Source organism: Microtus pennsylvanicus, chromosome X, assembly GCF_037038515.1.
Source record: "Microtus pennsylvanicus isolate mMicPen1 chromosome X, mMicPen1.hap1, whole genome shotgun sequence".
Classification (NCBI taxonomy): Eukaryota; Metazoa; Chordata; class Mammalia; order Rodentia; family Cricetidae; genus Microtus; species Microtus pennsylvanicus.
The window spans coordinates 22,363,799-22,385,873 of NC_134601.1; the positions used below are offsets into that span (position 1 = coordinate 22,363,799).

At 38.2% G+C, this 22,075-nt stretch overlaps 1 pseudogene; it reads left to right on the forward strand.

Annotated features, from left to right (window-relative positions):
• Positions 1-7,747: 7,747 nt before the first annotated feature.
• Positions 7,748-22,075, forward strand: part of LOC142840272 (uncharacterized) — a 77,186-nt pseudogene continuing 62,858 nt past the window's right edge.

Consider the following 22,075-nt stretch of genomic DNA (forward strand, 5'->3'; position numbering starts at 1 on the left):
TGGCTGCTCGGCTTCTCTGATTTTTCAGCATTAACACCTATATCTGACTCCTGGTTTTTATTATTAAAACCAATTATAATTTGAGCTACAAATGAGGTTGAGTAAAGAAGACAGAATGTTTTTCACTTAGAAAGAATCTAGTACTATGATTATAACTCCATGGTAGAACAATTATTGAGTAAGCATGAGGCACCAAGTTCAATCCCCACTTCTATACTCACAAAAACAATCATTTAAGAGAATTCCAATAATAGTAAAATATAATCACTACCGCCCTGCAACAGTCAAGTCTTTCTCTTCTGATCTAATAGGGAAGAATAGACTTTTGGAGCATTCACATTGTTTATGAATGGCTAATGATCATTTTCCATGTCCTTGTGGCATTTATCATCTGTACCTCTGCTACTCCAGATTTGCTCTATACCCCATTGGCATCAACTGCTTCTATCATACCTCTGGTCACCCATCATGCCATAAGCCGTTTTCCTACCACGTTCCAACAGTCACTTCTGCTATTAAACATATAGCAGTGTGTTATGTTACTAAGCAGTAAATATCAATGATCCTATGCTTTTAAGTTCATAGTTTGACTCTCATGATAATTTGATCTACTGCCTTTAAGAACCTGACTTTACCACCCTGACTCTGAGTGTTTAGCACAAAATACTTCCATGTGTTCTCTACTCATTTTCCCCATTAATACAAACTATTGTATTCCTGATTAAACCTATTACACCAACAATATCTCACCATACTGCTAGGTTCTTCTCATTGGTTTACCTGAATTCTTGTTCTGGGAAGATTTTTTATTCTCCCACAGCTCCACAAGAAGACTTAGTGCTGGATGCACATATCAATGTCAGTTTACCCAGCTATTATAGCTCAGATTTTATTCTGCACGCTCTTCCATGAACAACCTCCTGATAGGTCTGTTCTACTGGGCATCTGGATAGGACATGTTTGAATTTAGAGTGAGTGATACCATAACTTAGCCTCTCACTCTAGGACTCCCACTACACTTTAATAGCTTTTTTAAAAGATTTATTTATTCTGTATACAACATTCTGCCTCCATGTATGCCCGCATGCCAGAAGAGGGCGCCGGATCTCATTACAGATGGTTGTGAGCCAGGATGTATTTGCTGGGAATTGAACTCAGGACCTCTGGAAGAGCAGCCAGTGCTCTTAACCACTGGGCGATCTTTCCAGACCCATTTTAATAGCTTTTATAACTGAAAAATAACAAGCAACAGCAAAATGAGAGGAAACATATAAATTTGTAAATTGCAGTGTTTTGCAAATGCAATGTATTATAATTTTTGCTTAGTGTTTGTGTTATGTGTTTTAAAGAGATCCTTGTCAATGGTGCATCAAACAGGGAAGGTAAAAGAAAATAAAAACCAGTAATGATTAATTGAGGGAGAAGTCAAGCTGATGAATATATGCAAAGTAACACAAAGTCAACGCACAAAATAGAATTGTTGAACCTATTTGAATGTAAGGTATCCGTGACAAAGGAACTCAAATGAAATTTGGAAGATGTGGACTACCTAAAAAGAATACTTGATCCATATAATTTAGGCATCAGAATCTTAAGTGATGCTATAGAGCACAGGGAACTACAAAGATTGACTCCAAAGTTCAACTACTTGCTTTTAAATCTGAACTCAATCATTTATGAGTGGTAGGAAAACTTAACCAAGTCATCTGTTTCTTGTTTAATGAATTAGAGAGATAATAGCAATATGTCCCTTATTGGTTTTTAAAAATATGAGTCAATAAATATAAAATATTATCAGATCATATACACATTATGTGCTCAGTATGAGTTCATTTTAGAATTCATCATCCATTGTATTCCACAAATCTAAATTAAATGGGTCTATACTTTTATTCAGGTTTTCACTAAAACAGAAAGTTGGGGGATTTTATTTTTCAATTAAGTAGGATTTGGTTACTATTACCTGTAACTTAACAGAAAATGACTTTCTATCCTTAGTTTTAAGCAAAAGTTAGGGATAATATAGATTATTCAAGTAATATGAACAATTTATATATACATTTGCCTTTTTGTTGACAACATGTACACAGGGACATACTCCCATGGAACAAGTAGCTGTTGATATTAAAATGTAAGTAGTCTCATATACTCAAAATGACTGTTACAAATGAAAATTACTCTCACAATTTCTGTAGAAAATATAATTAATATTCATGTGAAGATACAATTTTATTTGCAAGTATCAGATAGTTTCCAGTGTACTTTGTTTTAAACTGCTACCATAAATGGAAATAGCATTCATCAACACTATAGAAAGCTACATGAATAATTATACATAGATATAGTTGAAGTTCTCAGTATTAGTAAGTATATCAAGCAATTTGTCCTAAAGTACTTCCTTATAAAAGAAAATTACTTTCATAACCATTTGAGAGCTTAATTACTAATCAAACATAGATACTGTTTTAGTTTCAAATATTAGAGTTTATTGTATAATACTTGAAAATGATTGCACTCTAAAAACATTTATTTTCAACAGTTCTTGAAAACCAAATGCTTAACATAAACCACAAAATGTTCACCATAACAATGCTTTCAAAATCTGTTTACTAGAACATGAATTTGGAACAATAATAAAAAAATGATTTGGATGCCAGCAATGCTTATATTCTCTCCCAGAAAGACACAGGAGTGAGTCAATAACATTCCCATTGGTCTAAAAGCAGGGATGTTTGCCAGAGTTCTGACTCATAAGCAGCCTGTTGGCCATATTTAGCCGAAGAGCCTGCAGTTGATTGTCTGTGCTCCAACAATAAACAGCCTATTATCACTGCGAATGAAAAGCACTATGGTACAGAGAATTGCTAAGAATATGGCACAACTCAGGTTAAGCAAGCTAGAATATGCATACACGAAAACTCATTGTTATTGTTCATTTCAGGTTTTGGTTCTTTTGAGACAGGATCTCAAGTACCCAGGCTGCCCTCAAATACACTATGTACCCTAGGATGACCTTGATTCTCCTGCCTCTGCTTTTCAAGTACTGAAGTTCCAGGCTGTGCTCCACCATGCTCCTAATGTAATAGAATGGTTTCACAACACCTCCTCATTGAATTAAGTTGAACAGGTATTCATTCAATGGATGATTGTCAGTGTAGCAAACGCTTTGATTTTGAGGCTCATTAGCTAGTTTCTGGGTTATCTATGTTCTGCTTTTTCTCCAACTGCTTCCTCTGACTGACAGCATTTTGACCATTTTGCTGTTCATTAGCACCTATAAAGGATACATGAAATCACATAGGTCACACCACTCAATTATGTTTCTCATACCAGTGTACCCAAAGGACTCTGTCTAAGAGGTGGCTACAACTATGCTGTAAAATCAGGTTTCTCAATTATCAGTAGATTCAATTTATCCTTGTTGCTTCTGTCCCCTGTGACCTTGCATAATCTGTACTTGGCTGAATACACAGATTTTTGCTGTGCCATATGGAGAAAAAAAAAGCGAATCTTTAATAGAAAAAAATAAAATGCTAGCTTTCTCATCCTTCTAGTGAGAGTTTCCCCCCTAGTTTTGCTTTTTTTTTTTTTAACAGCATTTGAGTCTCTGGGAATATTCAGTAATTATCTGTTTAATTACTACTGTAAATGGTAATAAAGAAACTGGAAAGTAATCTTAAGAACATGTGGGTGTTCAGCTACATTTCTCAGATTTGAAGAATTGCTTTACTTGTGAGTAAACACGTAATTTGACAACTCATTGGTTAGACTAACCTCAATCAAAGGTATAGTCAGGGAGTGCCAGTAATAACATGCTATTAGAAGTTTTTCCTATGATGCACGAACAAGGGTGTGCCTCTAGGGAAAGTATGACTTGAATAATTTTAAAGATCTTGAAATACTTTCATCTACTGTCACGTTTGTTGCTGTGGATTTGCACATTTGTATTGCAAATCAGTGCATAGTTCTTTTAGAAATTCAGAGTAATAAAAGATGTCCATAATTGTACTAACAATAAAGAGTGACAGTTTTGTCAGGCAGTGTTGGTGCATGCCTTTAATCCCAAAACTTGGGAGGCAGAAGCAGGTAGATCTCTGTGAGTTTGAGGCCAGCTTGATCTCCAGTGTGAGTTCCAAGACAGACTCCAAATAAAAACCCACACATAAAAACCCTGTCTCAAAGCCTCCTCCCCACAAAGGAATGACTATTTTGTAGTATACACTTAAAGAAACTTTCTGTTAATAAACAACACTCCCATCCTCCAAGTAGGGTCACATTTATAAAACTGCCTTATAACTAATATATATGGTTCTTAGAGACAAGGTTTCTCTGTATCTTTGGACCTTTTATTTTTATTACATTTGTTTAATATGTATGTGTGTTTGTCTGTGTATCTGTGTATGTGTGGGAATGATCATGCCAGACTGTACATGTAGAGGTCAAACGATAACTTAAGGGAATCAGGTCTCTCCTTTCATCCTGTGTGTCACTGGGCTTCACAACAAGTACCTGTTCCTCTGAGCCATCCTGTTGAAATATAACTTGATTTTTGTTGTTGTAGTTGTTGTTTTTTAGTCAAAATGTCAGGTATATTGTTCTGTGTTAATGGATTTGCTTCAACAATATTCTTTGAGTTAGCCACATGTTATGTAACTTGTTATACTCTAGATTCAGCTATTTTTTTAGATATTTACATTTTTCTTGGCTTATTTTTGTCATTATAACAGAGCCAGGAGATTTAGTCCAGTGTGCAAATTTTGTGCACTAATAGAACTAGAGAGAAATTGGTAGAAGTAGAATTTTGTCTATAAAGATACAGATGTCTTCCCTTCTCCCTTCCCTCTCCTGCTCTCCCTTTTTCTCCAACCTCACCCCCACCCCTGCCCCACCCCCATACTCACAACTTTGGCCCTGTAATCTTGTTTGCTTCCAATTTCCAGGAGGATCTGTAAATGTTTTTTCTTTGGGTTCACCTTGTTATTTGGCTTCTCTGGGCTTGTGAACCTTAAGGCTTAATGACCTTGGTTTATGGCTAGAGTCCACAAATGAGTGAGTACATACCATATTCATATTTTTGGGTATGTGTTATCTCACTCAGGACAGTGTTTTCTATTTCCATCCATTTGCATGCAGAATTCAAGAAGTCACTGTTTTTTACCACTAAGTAGTACTCTAATGCATATATATTCTATACTTTCTTTATCCATTCTTCCATTGAGGGGCATCTAGGTTGTTTCCAGGTTCTGGCTATTACAATAATGCTGCTATGAACATAGTTGAGGAAATGCTTTTGTGGTATGATTGGGCATCTCTTGGGTATATTCCCAAGAGTGGTATTGCTGGATCCTGAGGTAGGTTGATCCCGAATTTCCTGAGAAACCACCACACTGATTTCCAAAGTGGTTGCACAAGTTTGCATTCCCACCAACAATGGATGAGTGTTCCCATTACTCCACATCCTCTCCAGCAAAGGCTATCATTGGTGTTTTTGATTTTAGCCATTCTGACAGGTGTAACATGGTATCTCAAAGTTGTTTTGATTTGCATTTCCCTGATTGCTAAGGAGGTTGAGCATGACCTTAAGTGTCTTTTGGCCATTTGAACTTCTGTTGAGAATTCTCTGTTCAGTTCAGTGCCCCATTTTTAATTGGGTTAATTAGAATTTTAAAGTCTAGTTTCTTGAGTTCTTTATATATTTTGGAGATCAGACCTTTGTCTGATGCGGGGTTGGTGAGGATCTTCTCCCATTCAGTAGGATGCCTTTTCGTCTTAATGACAGTGTCCTTTGCTTTACAGAAGCTTCTCAATTTTAGGAGGTCCCATTTATTCAATTTTGCCCTTATTGACTGGTAACAGCTTGAGGGAGTGGGAGGTTGGATATGGAGGAAGGGCAGATATCGGAGCAGGTAAAAAGATACCTATATTAAGGGATCCATTTTAGGGTTGGCAAGAGACTTGGCTCTAGAGGGGATCCCAGGTGTTCACGGGGATGTCCCCAGCTAGGTCCTTGGACAGCAGAGGAGAGGGTATCTGAGTGGTCCTTGTCCAACTATATCATGCTGATGATTATCTCGAATATCACCTTAGAATCTTCGTCCAGCGACGGATGAAGATAGAGACAGAGACCCTCATCAGAGGAATGGACTGAGCTTCCAAGGTCCAGTTGAAAGGCAGAAGGAGGGAGAAGACAAGCAAAGAAGTCAGGACCGCGAGGAGTTGGTCCACCAACTGAGGCAGTGTTCCTGTTCTAATGGGAGCTCACCAAATCCAGCTAGACCGGGTCTGAATGAGCATGTAATCAAACTGAACTCTCTGATTGTGGCTGACAATGGGGGCTAACTGAGAAGCCATTGATAAAGGCACTGGGACTTGTTTTTAAGGCATGTTCTGGCTTTGGGGACCCTAGTCGATATGGATGCACAGCTCCCTAGGCCTGGATGTAGGAGGGAGGGTCTTAGACTTTCCACAGGGCAGGATTCCCTGCCCTCTCTCAAGCAGGGTGGGAGAGGGAGGAAGGGGTGTGGGGGAGCGGGAGGAGATTGGGAGGAGGGAAGGAAGTGTAAATAATTGAATGGAAATTTTTTTAAAAATTAAAAAAAGAGATACAGATGTCTTTTAATATTTTCCTTGAGTTGATTATAACAATAGTGAGATCACACAAATTTGACAGTAATATTTTTGTTTGTTTTGGTTTGGTTTTTCAAGATGGAGTATCTCAATCTGTTCTTTGCTGTCCTAGAACTCACTTTGTAGACCAACCTGACTCACAGAGATATGCGTGTCTCTGCCTCCCAAGTGCTGGGAATAGCAGTGTATATCACCACGCCTGGTGAGATTATATAAAATTTTAAGGGACTGAAAACAGCTATATTCTCCTTAGGTTCTAAAACTCAGAAAGCAGTCTACCTCCCTCCAGGATCCCTCTTCCTCACATCTTCATCCCAACTACCATGTGTTAGTTTGTTTGTTTATTTATTTATTTATTTTATGATTCTGAACTACTGAGTTCAATTAATGCTGCCCATATAAGCATTGGTGAGTGACCATCCACTGGAATATGATCAAACTACTAGAGACCACAAACCTAAAGAAAACTGATTCTTCTTCACTCAGCAGCCATCAACTGTCCATGACTCCTCAGCTGGAGGTAGGAACTCATGTGCTTCTTCCCCAATCCATCCTGGAACGTTGACTGACTTGATCTTGTACAGGTCTTGTGCAGGCAACCATAGCAGCTCAAAATTCATGAGCATAACAGTCCCATCATGTCCAAAAGACACTGTTTATTTCCTGATTTCTGGCTTTTACATCTCCTCTCCCACTTCTACAATGACCCATGAAACATTGCAGGGTCTGGAGAGGAGGTGAGGAAAGTACCTACACACATTTTGTTCTCTGAACTTTAACCAGTTGAAAATTTCTGTGTTATCCATAAAGATGCTTCCCTGATGAGTACTAACAGCTATACTAATCTATGGGTAAAGAGGCACATTTTTAGACAACAGTTTGATACTAGGACATTTCTATATATCAGTTTAAGAAAATATGTTCTAGCCAGGTGGTGGTGGCACATACTAAAATGTCCTGTGGAAATGAGGAGAGAACATGAGACATGAACAGACCCACGTGTATAAGTTTATTAATAAGATTTGTGCGGATGAGCTCGGTGAAATGGTGTGGACAGGAGGGGAAGAAAAGAGTGTGGGAATGGCACATTTAGCTTTTAAAGGTTCCCCAGCATATGCACATGAGGGGGAAAGACGTGCTCACATCAGATGCTGATGATGGACAACGCTACGCCCTGCGCCTGCGTATGGGGGCTTCTAAGTCAGATGCTGGTGACGCAGATGGCAGGAGACTCACGCATATGCACCTGGGATACATGCGCCAGCCTCAGAACCCAGAAGTGCATCCTTACAGGTGGCTAAAGGAATTACGCATGCCTTTAATTCCAGCACTTGGGAGGTAGAAGTAGGCGGATCTTTGTGAGTTCGAGGCCAGCCTAGTCTACAAGAGCTAGTTCCAGGACAACTAGGGCTGATACACAGAAAAACCCTCTCTCAAAAAAAGAAGAAGAAGAAGAAGAAGAAGAAGAAGAAGAAGAAGAAGAAGAAGAAGAAGAAGAAGAAGAAGAAGAAGAAGAAGAAGAAGAAGAAGAAGAAGAAGAAGAAGAAGAAGAAGAAGAAGGGTTCTAAAATATACAATTCATTCTTAATATAAAATTAAATCACTTACTGAATTACTTTATGTGCTTCTATAATCTACGATTAAAAAGCTCTTATTTCTTTGGCCTATATTCTGAAGAATTTATATATTGTAATACGTTCAATTATCAGATACTAAGTAAAAGAAAGATACCAAAACTTCATATCTAAAACTTTGCTTGGGAGGCTAGCAAGATGACTCAACAGGTACAGTAATTACCATGCAAGCCTCAGGACCAGAGTTCAATTCCCAGAAACCACATAAATATAGAGAGAATTTACTCCAAAAATTATTCCTATCATCTTTATACGCACGTGGATGATATGCACATGGCACTCACATACACACACAATAATGGAAAATAAATGTTTTCTAAAACCCCTGCTAATGTCATGATAAATTAATTTATAATTATTCATATTTTCTAAAATTAGCATGTAACATGGTATAGTGTAAATTTTCAAATGAACAGTGTTGGGGAATATTATTTTCAGGTGTGTGACCTTTGTTTACACTGCATTTGTTTAAGCTGTTTTACTGTGCCTGTCTATAAAGAGATGAATGGCCAATAGTGAGGCAAGAGCAAGGATAGGCAGGTCTGGCAGGCAGAGAGCAAATACTAAAAAAAAAAAAAAGAGAGAACAAGGGAGGAGCAGCGAGAGAACAAGGAGCAGAGGACACCAGGAGCCACCCAACCAGCCACCTAGCCAGTCACGGAATAAGAAGGAAAGTAAGATATACAGAAGTAAGAAAGATAAAAACTCAGAGGGAAAAGGTAGATGTAAAAAGAAAACGTAAGATATGAAAAGCTGACTAAAAACAAGCCAAGATAAGGCCAGGCATTTATAATTAAGAATAAGCCTTAGTGTTTAAGATTGATTTGGGAGCTGGGTGATGGACCCCCCAAAAAGCCAAAAGGATAAAACTACAAAACAGAGCAGCAAGTATGGCAATGAATTTAAGTATTTCATAATTCAGGAAAACACAAAAACTACAAGGGCAAAACATTTAAACTAAAACGTATTTTTTTATTCCTTAGAAATTTCATAACTGTATATTATTAATTTGTTCATTTTCGCCTTCAATATTTTCTCTTATCTCCCCATGAAACACTTCTTCCCAGCAAGCACCTTTTTACTTTGATTTTTTTTTCTAATCCATTGAGTTTAATTGTGGTTGTTTGCATGAATGGAGTGTTTCTTACTGAAGTATGGGCACATTGTACAACCAGTTGCTGCAGCACTGAAGAAAATGGCACCCCTCCCCCAGTAATGATTAACTGCCCATAGTCCCTCATTGATGGATGGGGCCTCATGAGTCCCTCCACTACGTATGACAAAATAGTGACAGGCCCAATTTTGTGCAAGTTTTCTGCAGCTGCAGTGAGTTCCTAAGTACAAAGGCCATTTGATATCCAAGAGACACTTCCACAATTCTCCCCATCCTCTGGTTCTTTCATTCTTTTTACCTTCTCTTCTCAAATGTTCCCCAAGGCTTGGAGAGGATGATATAGATGACTCATTTAGAGCCAAGCACTCCTCAGTCTCTTATTCCCCAGCACTTTGACCAGTTATGAGTCTCTACAGAAACCACTGCCTGCTCTAAAAATAACGTTCTCTGATGAAGGTTGAGAGTAAGCAGCACTAATATAAAACTCTGGGCATGTGAAGACACTGTATACATTTAGTAAAATAACAGTGGTAGATTTCTTGGGTATATGACCCTCCCCAGATGCAGGTTTCTAACTAGGTTTACAGTCCAAGGTATGAGCTTCTTCCTTGGTAAGCCATCATCAAACCCAAGAATAGAGGGATTGGTTACTTCTATAATAATCATGCTACCATTGCACTAGTGGTATATGTGGCAAGTCGTTATTGTACCTTGTGGGGTACATAGCTGAGTAAGACTGTGGATGACTTTTCTCCCCCAGCACCTTTCCAGTACCTGTGAGAAAACTTCTATCTTGGTTACAGTTTGATTACTCAGTGTCCTGAAACCCAAGTGTGTGATATCTTCAGAAAGAGGGGCTTACAATCTAGTTCTGGGCGGGTAACAAAGAGCAGTAGTCTGTAACGGTTTGGGGGGGGGGGGATTCTGCAACTTCTCTGACAAACAACTCGTGAGGGAATATTCCACACGTGATACTGGGGTTTTCATCCGATAATCTTTGACTTCTTGGTTACCCACTGCGCACCTCTGCATATTTTAAAGTTATGATTTCACTAGATTTATGAAATAGTAAGTTTCTGTCAGACTTTTTTATGTGTGCTTGGTTGTAGTTAACCTTTCCCTCGCCCATTCCTTTGCCCTATTGCTGTAGGAATTCCTACTGCCAGTAGCCTTCTTCACCCCATGTCTTGTCCTCATTCCTGCTTATACTTTCTACGTATTTCCTACCTCCGCTTCTGTATTACCTATGTTCCATTATGCCTCCTCCCCTAGTGGCCACTTTCTGGGTTCCTTACCTCCCTAGCCACTCCAAGTTAGATACAATAGTCTAAGAATTCAAAACTAAAATACATATATGAGAGAGAGCATGCAGCAGTAAGGATAACAAAATAATATTCCATTGTATAACTGTGCCACATTTTCATTATCTGGTCCATTTCCTGACTGCTGTACATAAGGAAGCAGTGAATATGAATATGCAAGTATCTCTGTAAAAGGTTGTAGAGTCATTTGGGTATATGCCTGGCAATGGGATAGCTGGGTAACATAAGAGATGTACTTTTAAACTTTGAGAAACAACCACGATGATTTCCGAAGTGCTTGTACCCCATTTACAGCCCCATCAACAGTGAAAAGGCTTTCTCCTTGCCAGTATTTGTTCTAGTTGTTTTCTTAATAATAGCTATTCTGATTGGGATCAGATAAAATCTCAAAGTAATTTCAATTTTCAGTCTTCTGATGGATAAGGATACAGCTTTCTCCTTAATGTCCAAGTCTTTCAAATCTGTCAAGACTCATTCATTTTATTATATGATATTTTCATCATTCTATTTGCCCAGATCCAAAGGATCAGAATTGTCTATAATATATTTTTCTTCTTTTGCACCCATATTAGCTTCTAGGGGGTACCTGTATTCAATAATACTGTGTTGTTATATAATTGGATTTTTAATACAAAATATGAGTTTTATGCATTCTTTTTTATTGTTGAAATAGGATTTTTTACTTGTTAGTCCAGACTAGCCTTGAATTCATGATCCTCCTACCTCAGCCTCTCAAAAATAACACCTATGAAGCAAGAGAAGAAATGTTTGTAGGTGAATATGTATTCTGGGAGAATGCATTGCAATGGTAGTATCTTGGGTTCTTCAACCTCTGTGTGATAGTTTGAATGAAAAATGTCCCCTACAAGCTTTGGTATACAGTTCCAGGTATGAGCTTTTTGGACTTCATTTGTGTGGCCCTGTTTGGAGAGGTTATAGGAAGTGCAGAGTTTTTTTGTTGTTTTTTGTTTGTTTGGTTGGTTGGTTTGTTGGTTTTGTTTTTTTGTTTTTGTTTTTTAGGAAGTAAGTCACTCAAGGCAGGCTTTGAGAGTTCATAGCCTCACCCAACTTGCATCTTGTTCTCTCAGCTTAGCTCCTTGCTGCCATGGCCCCCTGCCATTAGCCTCTTTGGAACCATGAGTCCAGATAAACTCCTTCTTCTATAAGTTGTCTTGGTCATCGTATTTTATCACAACAACCAGAAACTACCATACTCGGCAACACACACACACACACACACACACACACACACAGGTTTTTCATATAGCAATCACGCCCTAGTAAAGTATTGTTTTAAACAAATTCCAATGGATATACCTTCCTCAATGTGTCTAGTTCTCACAATTTCAAATGCTACCACCAAGGTTAAAAGAACTATCATGTATCATTGAGGTACTGCAGTTATCTCCTATTTCCCTTATTGAACATGTGTACTTCTGTGTTTTATTCTTGAATAATTTACAAATAAATATTTGTTAATATATGTTAGATGGAATCATCCATTTCCTTAAAACTTTACAATATAATCTCACCTCACTTTGAGTCAAAACCAACATCTTCTTAATGAACACACAGACCCTAAAGAAAATAGCATTACTTCACCATTTAGCAATCTCTTAAAATTCTTTTTCTTCCTTCCCTTCTCACTTCACATCAACCTATTCTAATTGTCTTTCCTTTTCTTTTTCCATTATTTTTGTTTTCCTTTTGGGGGATATACATGCATATGGCATGTGTGCATGTAAATATGAATGTTTCCATGTCTGTGTGAATCTGTGTTTATATAGGTGAGAGTAAACATATATGAACATGGGGAAGATAGGGGCTAATGGAGGCAAAGTTTCTCACTAAAGGTGGAGCTACCTGATTCGGCTAGCATGACTAGTCACCTTGTTCCATTGATCTCCTATCTCCATCTTCTGAGGTCTAGGATTACAGGCAGCTCTGGGTGTTCACTCAAGTTTTAGGTTAATTCTGGGGATCTGAACTCTGGCCCTCCCATTCAGTATGTAGCTGAGGATGACCTTGACTTTATCCTCTTGCCTCTACCTACCAAGTTCTGGGATTATAAATATGTGTAACCATACCTGGTTGGATATGACATATTGCTTGAGCTAAATTTTGTATAGGTCTGAAATTCTGTTCTATGTGATTTCTTTGCTCTTGGCATAGTTCCCCAACAATAAATTATCTACTATATGTGATAATTATCTTGCAATTTCCAACATAACCTTGTATGTGTTCTTGTAATTTAGTCTCCCAGATCATGGCTTTTACAGCTAATGCATTTATCTCTCTGCCTTCTGGGCCAGTAGCAGAAACTATGGCTGCATCTTAAAATTTTTGCTGGTTAACTTCTACCACAAAATTTTTCCTATTCTATTTGGTCTTTTCTCTTGTGTATGCCTTAGGCCTGGCAGTGACTGTCAGTGACATTAACATGCATTCCTTTGGCCCAACTTTTTTATTGAAACACTCATATTCAGAAATGAATTATTGGCCAAGAAGGAATTAGATCTGGTCATTCAACTGGTTATTTTGTTATAATAAACACATCCAATTCTAGTTTGAACCACTGTTACTTAGCTTTACATTAGTCTATCACTAATCTTGAAAATGCCCAAATATTTGAGATATTCTGGGCTCCCTTGATTTTTCAATTCTGAGATTCTGGTTTATAGTGGAACAATGTTTTGGGTTATCCCTAAGGGCTTCAGGCAAAATGGACTTTCTTAATCTATTGAGCAGCCTGCCTGTTTAGATAAGCGGAATTTAATTGACTTACATATTTAAGAGATTCTACTTAGAGATGAGCTAAGGAAAAATATAGCTATGCTAGGAAATCTCACTTTTCTCTTCCTAAACTCTGATTTTCTATAGCGTAGCCAGGCTTCCAGGGACTTTACATGGATTAATTAGAGCATAAAAAGCACCTTTGTAAATGAAAAGGAGCTATACTAAGATAATCATTTAAACTCTGAATGTTTGCCATTTTTATTACTATTAAAACTTCATACTCTTTTCCATCATGTCACCAAATTGTAGGTGAGCTCCCAAAATACACATTATCTAAGACTAAAACTGTCATATGTCAATATGCAAAAGAGCTCTGGGAAAGGAGTACTGAAACTGACTTGATTGTAGCAATAGCCAAGTCTTTTTTTTTGTTGAATGGCATCCTAAGCAGTTTTGAGAGCATTTGGAAATGAGAGTATTTTGTATCTGGTGTGGCACAAAACTGGCATTCATGTCACAGTCATTGCAGATTAGTTGTAATGCCCTATGAAAGTTTGTTTCAAAAATGGGGTACCGGATTTGACTTTAGTACAGGTCAGATCAATATTCATAAAAGTCTTGATATTGTAAGTTTTCTCCTTCCTTTATCTGATTGTTATCTTCTCAAAAATAAGGTTTGGTGGGTTGTTTTGAAGTATTTCTCTTCAAAGACAAATGTAAAAAAAAAATTCAGGCTGGTAAGATGGCTCAGTTGGCAAAGACACCAGTCACCAAGTCTGATGACCTGAGATTGATCTCCAACCCCCACATGGTGGAAGGAAAGAAAGAACTTCTGAAAGTTGTCCTCTAACCTCCACATGAATGCAGACTCCTATACATACACACACGTATACACACAAGATAAATAAAATCTAAGAAAGAAATATCTTCATTGGGCATGGTGCTGCTTGCTTTTATTCCCAGTACCATGGAGGCAGAGACAGGCAGATCTCTGAGTTCAAGACCAGCCTAAAGTACATAGAGCTAAATAGAATTTATCAGCAGAAATATGCATGTTATGGAATTGAAGGTGACAGTGTACGAATGATGTCATTGTTTCTAATTGTGAGAAAGGTTAAACTTATTAACTACTATATAATTAATATGTAGATTTAATACCAAACAAAGACATATTAGTTTATTGTATCTGCCTGAACTGCATGAAGATCTACTCCTCTTAGCAATGTAAATAATGATTATTTAATGGTCCTCTCACCTAACTAAATATGTATTATCTAGTTATAACTACATCTGTATTATAGTATTACTGACAAATTTATGTATTTTCTCTTCTTTAGTAATTCTGCAGCATATACTCAGAGAACTGAAATAACAAAATATTCTATCACAAATGAAGGTACACTAAATTCTCATGTAGGTTTCTAAGTGATTGCTACATTTAAAAAAATAAGTTGAGAGGCTGAAGCTATGGTTCAATGGTTGAGAAGAGGTACTGCTCCTGCAGAGAATCTGCCTTACTTTGCTGTGAAGAGACACCATAATCATATCAACCCATATTAAGAAAACATTTAATTGGGGTGGCATGTTTACAGTTTCAAAAGTTCAGTCCATTATCATTATGGTGGGGAGCAAGCCAGCAAGCAGGTAGACATGGTATTGGTGAGGTAACTAAGAGTTCCATATCTTGAACGGCAGACAGCAGAAGGACATTGTGTACTACACTGTTCATAACTTGAGCATATAAGACTTCAAAGCCTGCCTCCATAGTGACACATCTTTTCCAATAAAGCTACACCTACTCCAGCAAGACCACACCTCCTAATTGTGCCACTCTCTATAGGCCAAGCATTCAAACACATGAATCTATGGGGACCATACCTATTCAAACTACCACAATGCCTCACCTTACCTTTCATTTATAAAGTATTTAAGTGGTATGAATCTAATAATAAGAATAAATAAACAATTTTCAGTGCTATATTAATAGGTTAATAGGGAGGTTTGAGAGTCCCGTATATGAGTCAGAGTGTTATCATTTTGACAATTTATTAGGAACCTGAAGAGGAATGGATATTAGAGTTAGTCAGACTATAAGGAAAATTATAAAACACTCGTGGGAAACTGAACAAATATTACCACTAAACAACAGATGAAAAATGACAGCTACAATTTAATATTTCTGTGTATAAATCAATGCACATAGAAAAATACTGAATTGTTATGTACCCTGTAAGATTCTGAATTAGTACTTCTTTGGTGGGGGCTCTCAGTGTCCACCACAGGTAATGAGATTGTATACTCTATGTTTTGCTTTGCTCAAACTATTAAAAGTGTTATGAAATAAATGAAAAAGTATTCATGACACCATAACATATACATACACAAGCATTGTGACAAGAACAACAGCAACACACACACACCAGAAAAAAATAAACAAGTGAATTAATAGTCATTTGCCTTTGCTTAAAATAAATTAATATCTTTCAATTTTATTTTGGCATTATAAATATATTTAGCATTCCATTATCTCTGTGTAGCAAATATATAAAATAAGAAAAAAAAGTGTGACTGTTTAGCAGAAGTAGATAAAGGAAAGAATTTCTAGTCATAATGAAAGATGATAGTAGAAAAAGGTGAGGGCTTCAGTATCAGACACACATATATCCCAGTCCCACCTCATTACTAAGACAATCCCTACATCAAGAGATTAACAACTATCCATTTGTGATTCTCAATGCTCAAAAAGTAAAAGCTTTTAAAATGTAAATTTCTCATCATAGATGCTCTCCTAGCTCTTTTAGAATTTATCAGGCCAAATCAGAATGCTTAAAAACTTCACTGATATGTATTAATGTTGAAACATTACAACTACATTTACCAAAAAGTATATAAATTACAACCACACTTCATTAACCTTGCACTGAATGAATCTGTGCACCCCATCATGCACCTCGAGAAATGGAACTTAAAGTAGAAAAAACTTCTATATTTATTCCTTTTCCCACTCATTTCCATCCTCCTATACTAAGGCAATCACTATTGTCAGAAATGAGTTTTGTATCTTTGAAATGTATATAAATGTAATCAAATAGAATATTTTCTTATATGTGTGTGAGCTCTCATTCAATATTATCTTGGTGAGTTTCATCTATGCCGTTACCTTTTGTACTAGTTTGTTCATTTCCCTGGCAATGAAGCATTCATTCTTCTTATGATTAACATTTTGTTTATTTTCTGTTGCTACAAAAATCTGATAAATATTTCTTGGTGAATATATGTATACATTTGTCAAATTTGGAATATCTTCATCATAATTACATTTAATCAACATGGAAAAGTAGTTTTCCAAAGTCTAGCAATTTAAAATTACACCAGCAATGTATGAGAATTCCAGTTGTTTTACAACCGATCCAACAATTTTGAAAAACTTCATATTTTTTTTATTTTAGTCTCTCTGGTGAATATAATCATTTTCTGTAAAACATGTCTGAATGTTCTTGTTTATATAGAAAATGACAAACAATTGCGAGGGTCTTTGATTATTCAGATTAAACAAAATTTATACTAATTAAGTGGAAATGCTTTGATATCCCTATTGGAGTTGGATCTGAATGTCCCACAAAGGCTGGTGTATTTGAATATGTGACCCCTAGCTGTCAGCACTGTTGGGAGGTAGTTAGAAAATATAGCACATAGTGAACAAATTAAGAGATAAAGCCTGGTTAGAAGAAGTCGGTTACTGGAGGCATGCCTTTCACTGTATACTCATAATAATTCTCTCTATCACCTATCTATCTGTCTGTCTGTCTGTCTGTCTATCTCCCCCTCTAGTTCTCCTTCTCCCTTTCTCTCTCTTCACTTCCTTCCATCACATCCCACTTCCCTTTCCTCCCTCCCTCTTTCCTCTTCCTTCTTCCCTCCTTTTGCTTCCTCTCACTTTTCCTCTTTCCTAGCTGTTATGATATAAACCGCTTCTTAGCCAAACCCTTCTACAGTGTGGTTATTCTTTGTTGCAGACCTAACTGAAATCAAGCCAGCTGGCTGATCATAGACTGAAATCTCTGCAATAATCCTCTTTTCCTTTAAATTTTTTCTCAAGAATTTTGCCATTGTGACATAAGTTAACAACTGTTATCCATTACTTTTCTCAGTTTCCATGTCATAAAGGAAAGTTTTAACTCAAAGCAAGCTTCAACACATTATGTTTTAGATCAATATCACACCAATTCTAATGATTACAATGAGAGGCAGAAAACTTAGAACAGCCAACACCATATTGGTGGAGAAGAGCGAAATCTGAAGGCTGACATCATTTAACTCTAACAATGCAGTAACTGAGAAAATCAAACTATTTGTGAGAAAATAAATAGACAAGAACAGACTAGAGAGCACAAAAACAAACCTACACAAACATCTACAATTGGACTTGGACAAACAGAAAAAGGCAATACAATACAGTCTTCTCAATGGTTGTCTTTTCAGTAAATGACAGCCTTTCAACAACTGGGCATCTATGTGCTAATAGATAAATCTCTAGACAGATCTAATATCCTTCACAAGAACTACTTCCAACTCTACCACAGACCTTATTTTGAAATGTAAAACTATAAAACTCATAGAAGGTTACACAGGAGAAAAGGTCTAGATGATATTGAATTGATGACTTTTTGGATATGATTCCAGAGGTGTAATGTATTAAAGAATTGATTAGCTGTACCATCTTCAAAAATAAAAACTCCTGACACGTGTAGTGGTGCATGCTTGTAATCTGCGTAGTCAGATGGTTTAAAAAAGGGAATGATGAGTTTGTAATATGCCTATGCTAGCTACATAGCAACATATCATCTTTAATTATTCAGCTAATTTGTTAATTAATTAATTTTTGGTTTGTGAGGGAAATTGTCAAGTGCATAAGACAGGGTACAGACTAGATAAAAATATTTACACAACACATTAAAAAAAGAGTGTTATCTAACACATCGTAAGTGCACTTGAAAGTCAACAATGAGACAAACAACCCAATTAAGAAGAGCCAAAAGTCTGAATAGACACCTTACCAAAAAAGACATTCAGAGGTCAAATAAGCACATGAAAATATGTACACTGCTAAGGAATTAAAAAAATCAAAGTAATGAGACTTGTGTAGTTCAATTTTAGAGTGCTTGCCTAATATGCAGGATAGGATGCACTAACTTTTATCCACATCAGAAAGAGAAAAAGAAGACATGGAGAAAAGAGAAAAGTGAGAGATATCCTTAAATATAAATTGCAAAGTGAAAAAAATTATGGGTCTAACTTTAAGACATTCCGAAAATATAATAAAAGGATCAGTGAAAGCCAGGAAAGATGACTAGGGTGAACCTAGAGACCATTTAGAGCAGGGAAGTTCTGTATGGTGCTCTATTTGTGGATCTGTGTCATCAGACGATTGTCCAAATCCACAGATATACCGACAAGAGTAAACACTAGTGTAAATAGACTTTTGGTTATAATGATGCCTGAATGTTTGTTCGTTGATTGTAATAAATACACAAGTCTAGGATAGAATGTTAATGATTAAATGGTATACCTGTGGGGACTGGGGATGGTAAAAGAGACCTGTGTTTCTCTCAATTTTTCTGTGCACCTGAACTGTTCTAAGAAAAAAAATCCAATTTTTGAAATGTAGAGCAAAAGCTAATGTCTTATTGGTGATACACTGGGGACAAAGCCATTGTGAGTTTTATTATAAGAATAATAAAAAGATAATTTGAAGGGCAAGTCCCACTTCCAGGAATTTGACAGCACAAACCAAATTTGATGCGGAAAAAAAGAAATAACAAAAATACTATTTTGTAAAGAATTAAAAATCTCTCTTACAAAAAGAAAACAAAGATCACTCTTACTGCTCCTGAGAGCCAATCCCACAGTCTCATCTCCAGAACTGTAGCAGGAAACCTGCTGTGGTTTTTCCTTTCTTATCTGACCCCATCCCCAACAGATATAAAGACCTTCTCCCTCAACTTTCCTTTTTCCCAACTCACCCCAGTATCAGAGCCTCCAACTCCAACCCTGGGAACACACCAGCTAAGCAGAACAGGGAAAAGAATAAGTTAACTGAAGACTCTCACCTCTCACGGCTCCCCTCCAAATCCAACCCACTAGTCTCCTCCCCAGCACTGCAACAGAACACCAACCTCAGTCTTCCTTCCTCCTGTCCACATCTTCTGTGTCCATCCCCTCCTAACCTCCCTGCTCCAATAGGATTCTTTATTGCAGCTCCCAACTCCCACAGGCATAACTGCTAACCCACAGGACACCCCTGACAAAAAAAATAAAAAAAAAATAAAAACCAAGTATACTGCCCTCAGACCTTCTCTTCCCCCTCTCTTTCCCCAGATACAATCCTCCATCTCATCTCCAGCTCTGCAGCACAACACCTTTGGCAGCCTTGCCTGACTGCCCCCCATACCCTGTGGATCCCACACAGTCCTTCCCCTGCTAATCTTTCTCCCCCTCCCCCACTCACAGCTTTTTCCCTAGACTTCAATCCCAGCCAGCACCCCCTGCTGATGAAGGACTGTTCCTCCTAGAGCAACAAGCAGGCTGAAGGAAGACCACACCTTCTAACTGCTCCTGGGAACCAATCCCCCAGTCGCACACCCAGCTCTGTAGCAGGAATCCCGCTGTGGTCTTCTTTACTGACCCCATCCTCCAAAGGATCACAAACACATCCCCAACCTTCCTTTCTCCAAATCATCCCAGTATCCTGAACTCCAACACCAGCAGGCATTCCCTATCAATACACAAGCTGAGCAGGCAAGGAAAACAAACAACACACAGCAACCACACTCTGAAAACCCAGAGAGGAAATGAAAACCAAAGAACAAAATATCCACCCAACAAAGACAAAACCAGAACTCAGCATCTAGATCTATAATCATCCCAAACCCAGATGCCCAAACACCAGCAAAATCAATCAATCAAAAGACTGCCAGGGCAACATGGCTTCTATAAAACCCAACAAGCCTATCACGTTAGACCCTGACTATTCCAACATAGCTGAAGCACAAGAAAAAGGACTTAACACCAGCTGCATGAAAATGATAAAGGTCCTTAAAGAAGAAATCCATTGCAGAAATCTAGGAAAACACAAACAAAACTATTGGAGGAAATGAATAAATCCCTTACATTAAAAAATATGGAGAGATTTCCTTTGGGTGCCTCCACTCAGAGCTGGAGAACCCCGTGGAGGGGGGGGGGGTTGTAGAAGTCACAGGGGGCATGGAAGTCACCAGGGGAACACAGCCCACTGAATCAACTAAGGAGGCTTATATGGGCTCACGGAGACTGAAGCAGCAAGCACAGGCATACATGGGTCTACACCATGTTTCTCTGCATATTTACTTATTATGGTTTCCAGTTTAATGTTTTTATGGGACTCCTGAGTGGGTCTCTGTTTCTTTTTTTTTTTTTAAATTTTTTTATTGATAAAAGGAGGATAAAGAAAAGAAAAAAAAACAAATTTCCACCTCCTCCCACCAGCCTCCCATTTCCCTCCCCCTCCTCCCACTCTTCTCCCCCTCCTCCCACTCTTCTCCCCCTCCTCCCACCCCTCTCCTCTTCCCCCCACTCCTCTCCCCCTCCCTTTCCAGTCCAAAGAGCTGTCAGGGTTCCCTGCCCTGTGGTAAGTCCTAGGTCCTCCCCCCTCCATCCATATCTAGGAAGGTGAACATCCAGACTGGCTAGGCTCCCACCAAGCCAGCACATTGCGTAGGATCAAAACCACGTGCCATTGTCCTTGGCGTCTCATCAGCCCTCATTGTTCGCCATGTTCCGAGAGTCCAGTTTTATCCCATGCTTTTTCTGGTAACAGTCCAGCTGGCCTTGGTGAGCTCCCAGTAGATCATCTCCACTGTCTCAGTGGGTGGGTGCACTCCTCGTGGTCCCGACATCTTTGCTCATGTTCTCACTCCTTCTGCTCCTCATTGGGACCTTGGGAGCTCAGTCCAGTGCTCCAGTGTGGGTCTCTGTCTCTATCTCCATCCATCGCCAGATGCAAGTTCTAGGATGATATGCAATATATTCGTCAGTATTGCTCTAGGGTAGGGTCATTTCAGGTTCCCTATCCTCAGCTGCACAGGGAACTAACTGGGGACCTCAGCTTGGGCACCTGGGAGCCCCTCTAGGGTCAAGTCTCCTGCCCACCCTAAAGTGGGTCCCTTAACTAAGAATTGTGGTTCCGTGCTCCCCTATCCAACCTTCCTTTATCCCGATCCTCCTGTTTCCCCAAGTCCACCCTCCTTCCCTTCTACCTTTTCTCTCCCCATCTCCCCTAACCCCCATCCCACCCCACCCCCAAGATCCCACTTTTCCCCCCGGCAATTTTGTCTACTTCCCTTATCCAAGAGGATAACTATATGTTTTTCCTTGGGTTCACCTTCTTACTTAGCTTCTTTAGATTCGCCTATTGTAGACTCCGTGAACCCTATTTATGGCTAGAAACCAATTATGAGTGAGTACATCCCATGTTCGTCTTTTTGGGCCTGGGATACCTCACTCAGGATAGTGTTTTCTATTTTCATCCATTTGCATGCAAAATTCGAGAAGTCATTGTTTTTTACCGCAGCGTAGTACTCTAGTGTGTATATATTCCATACTTT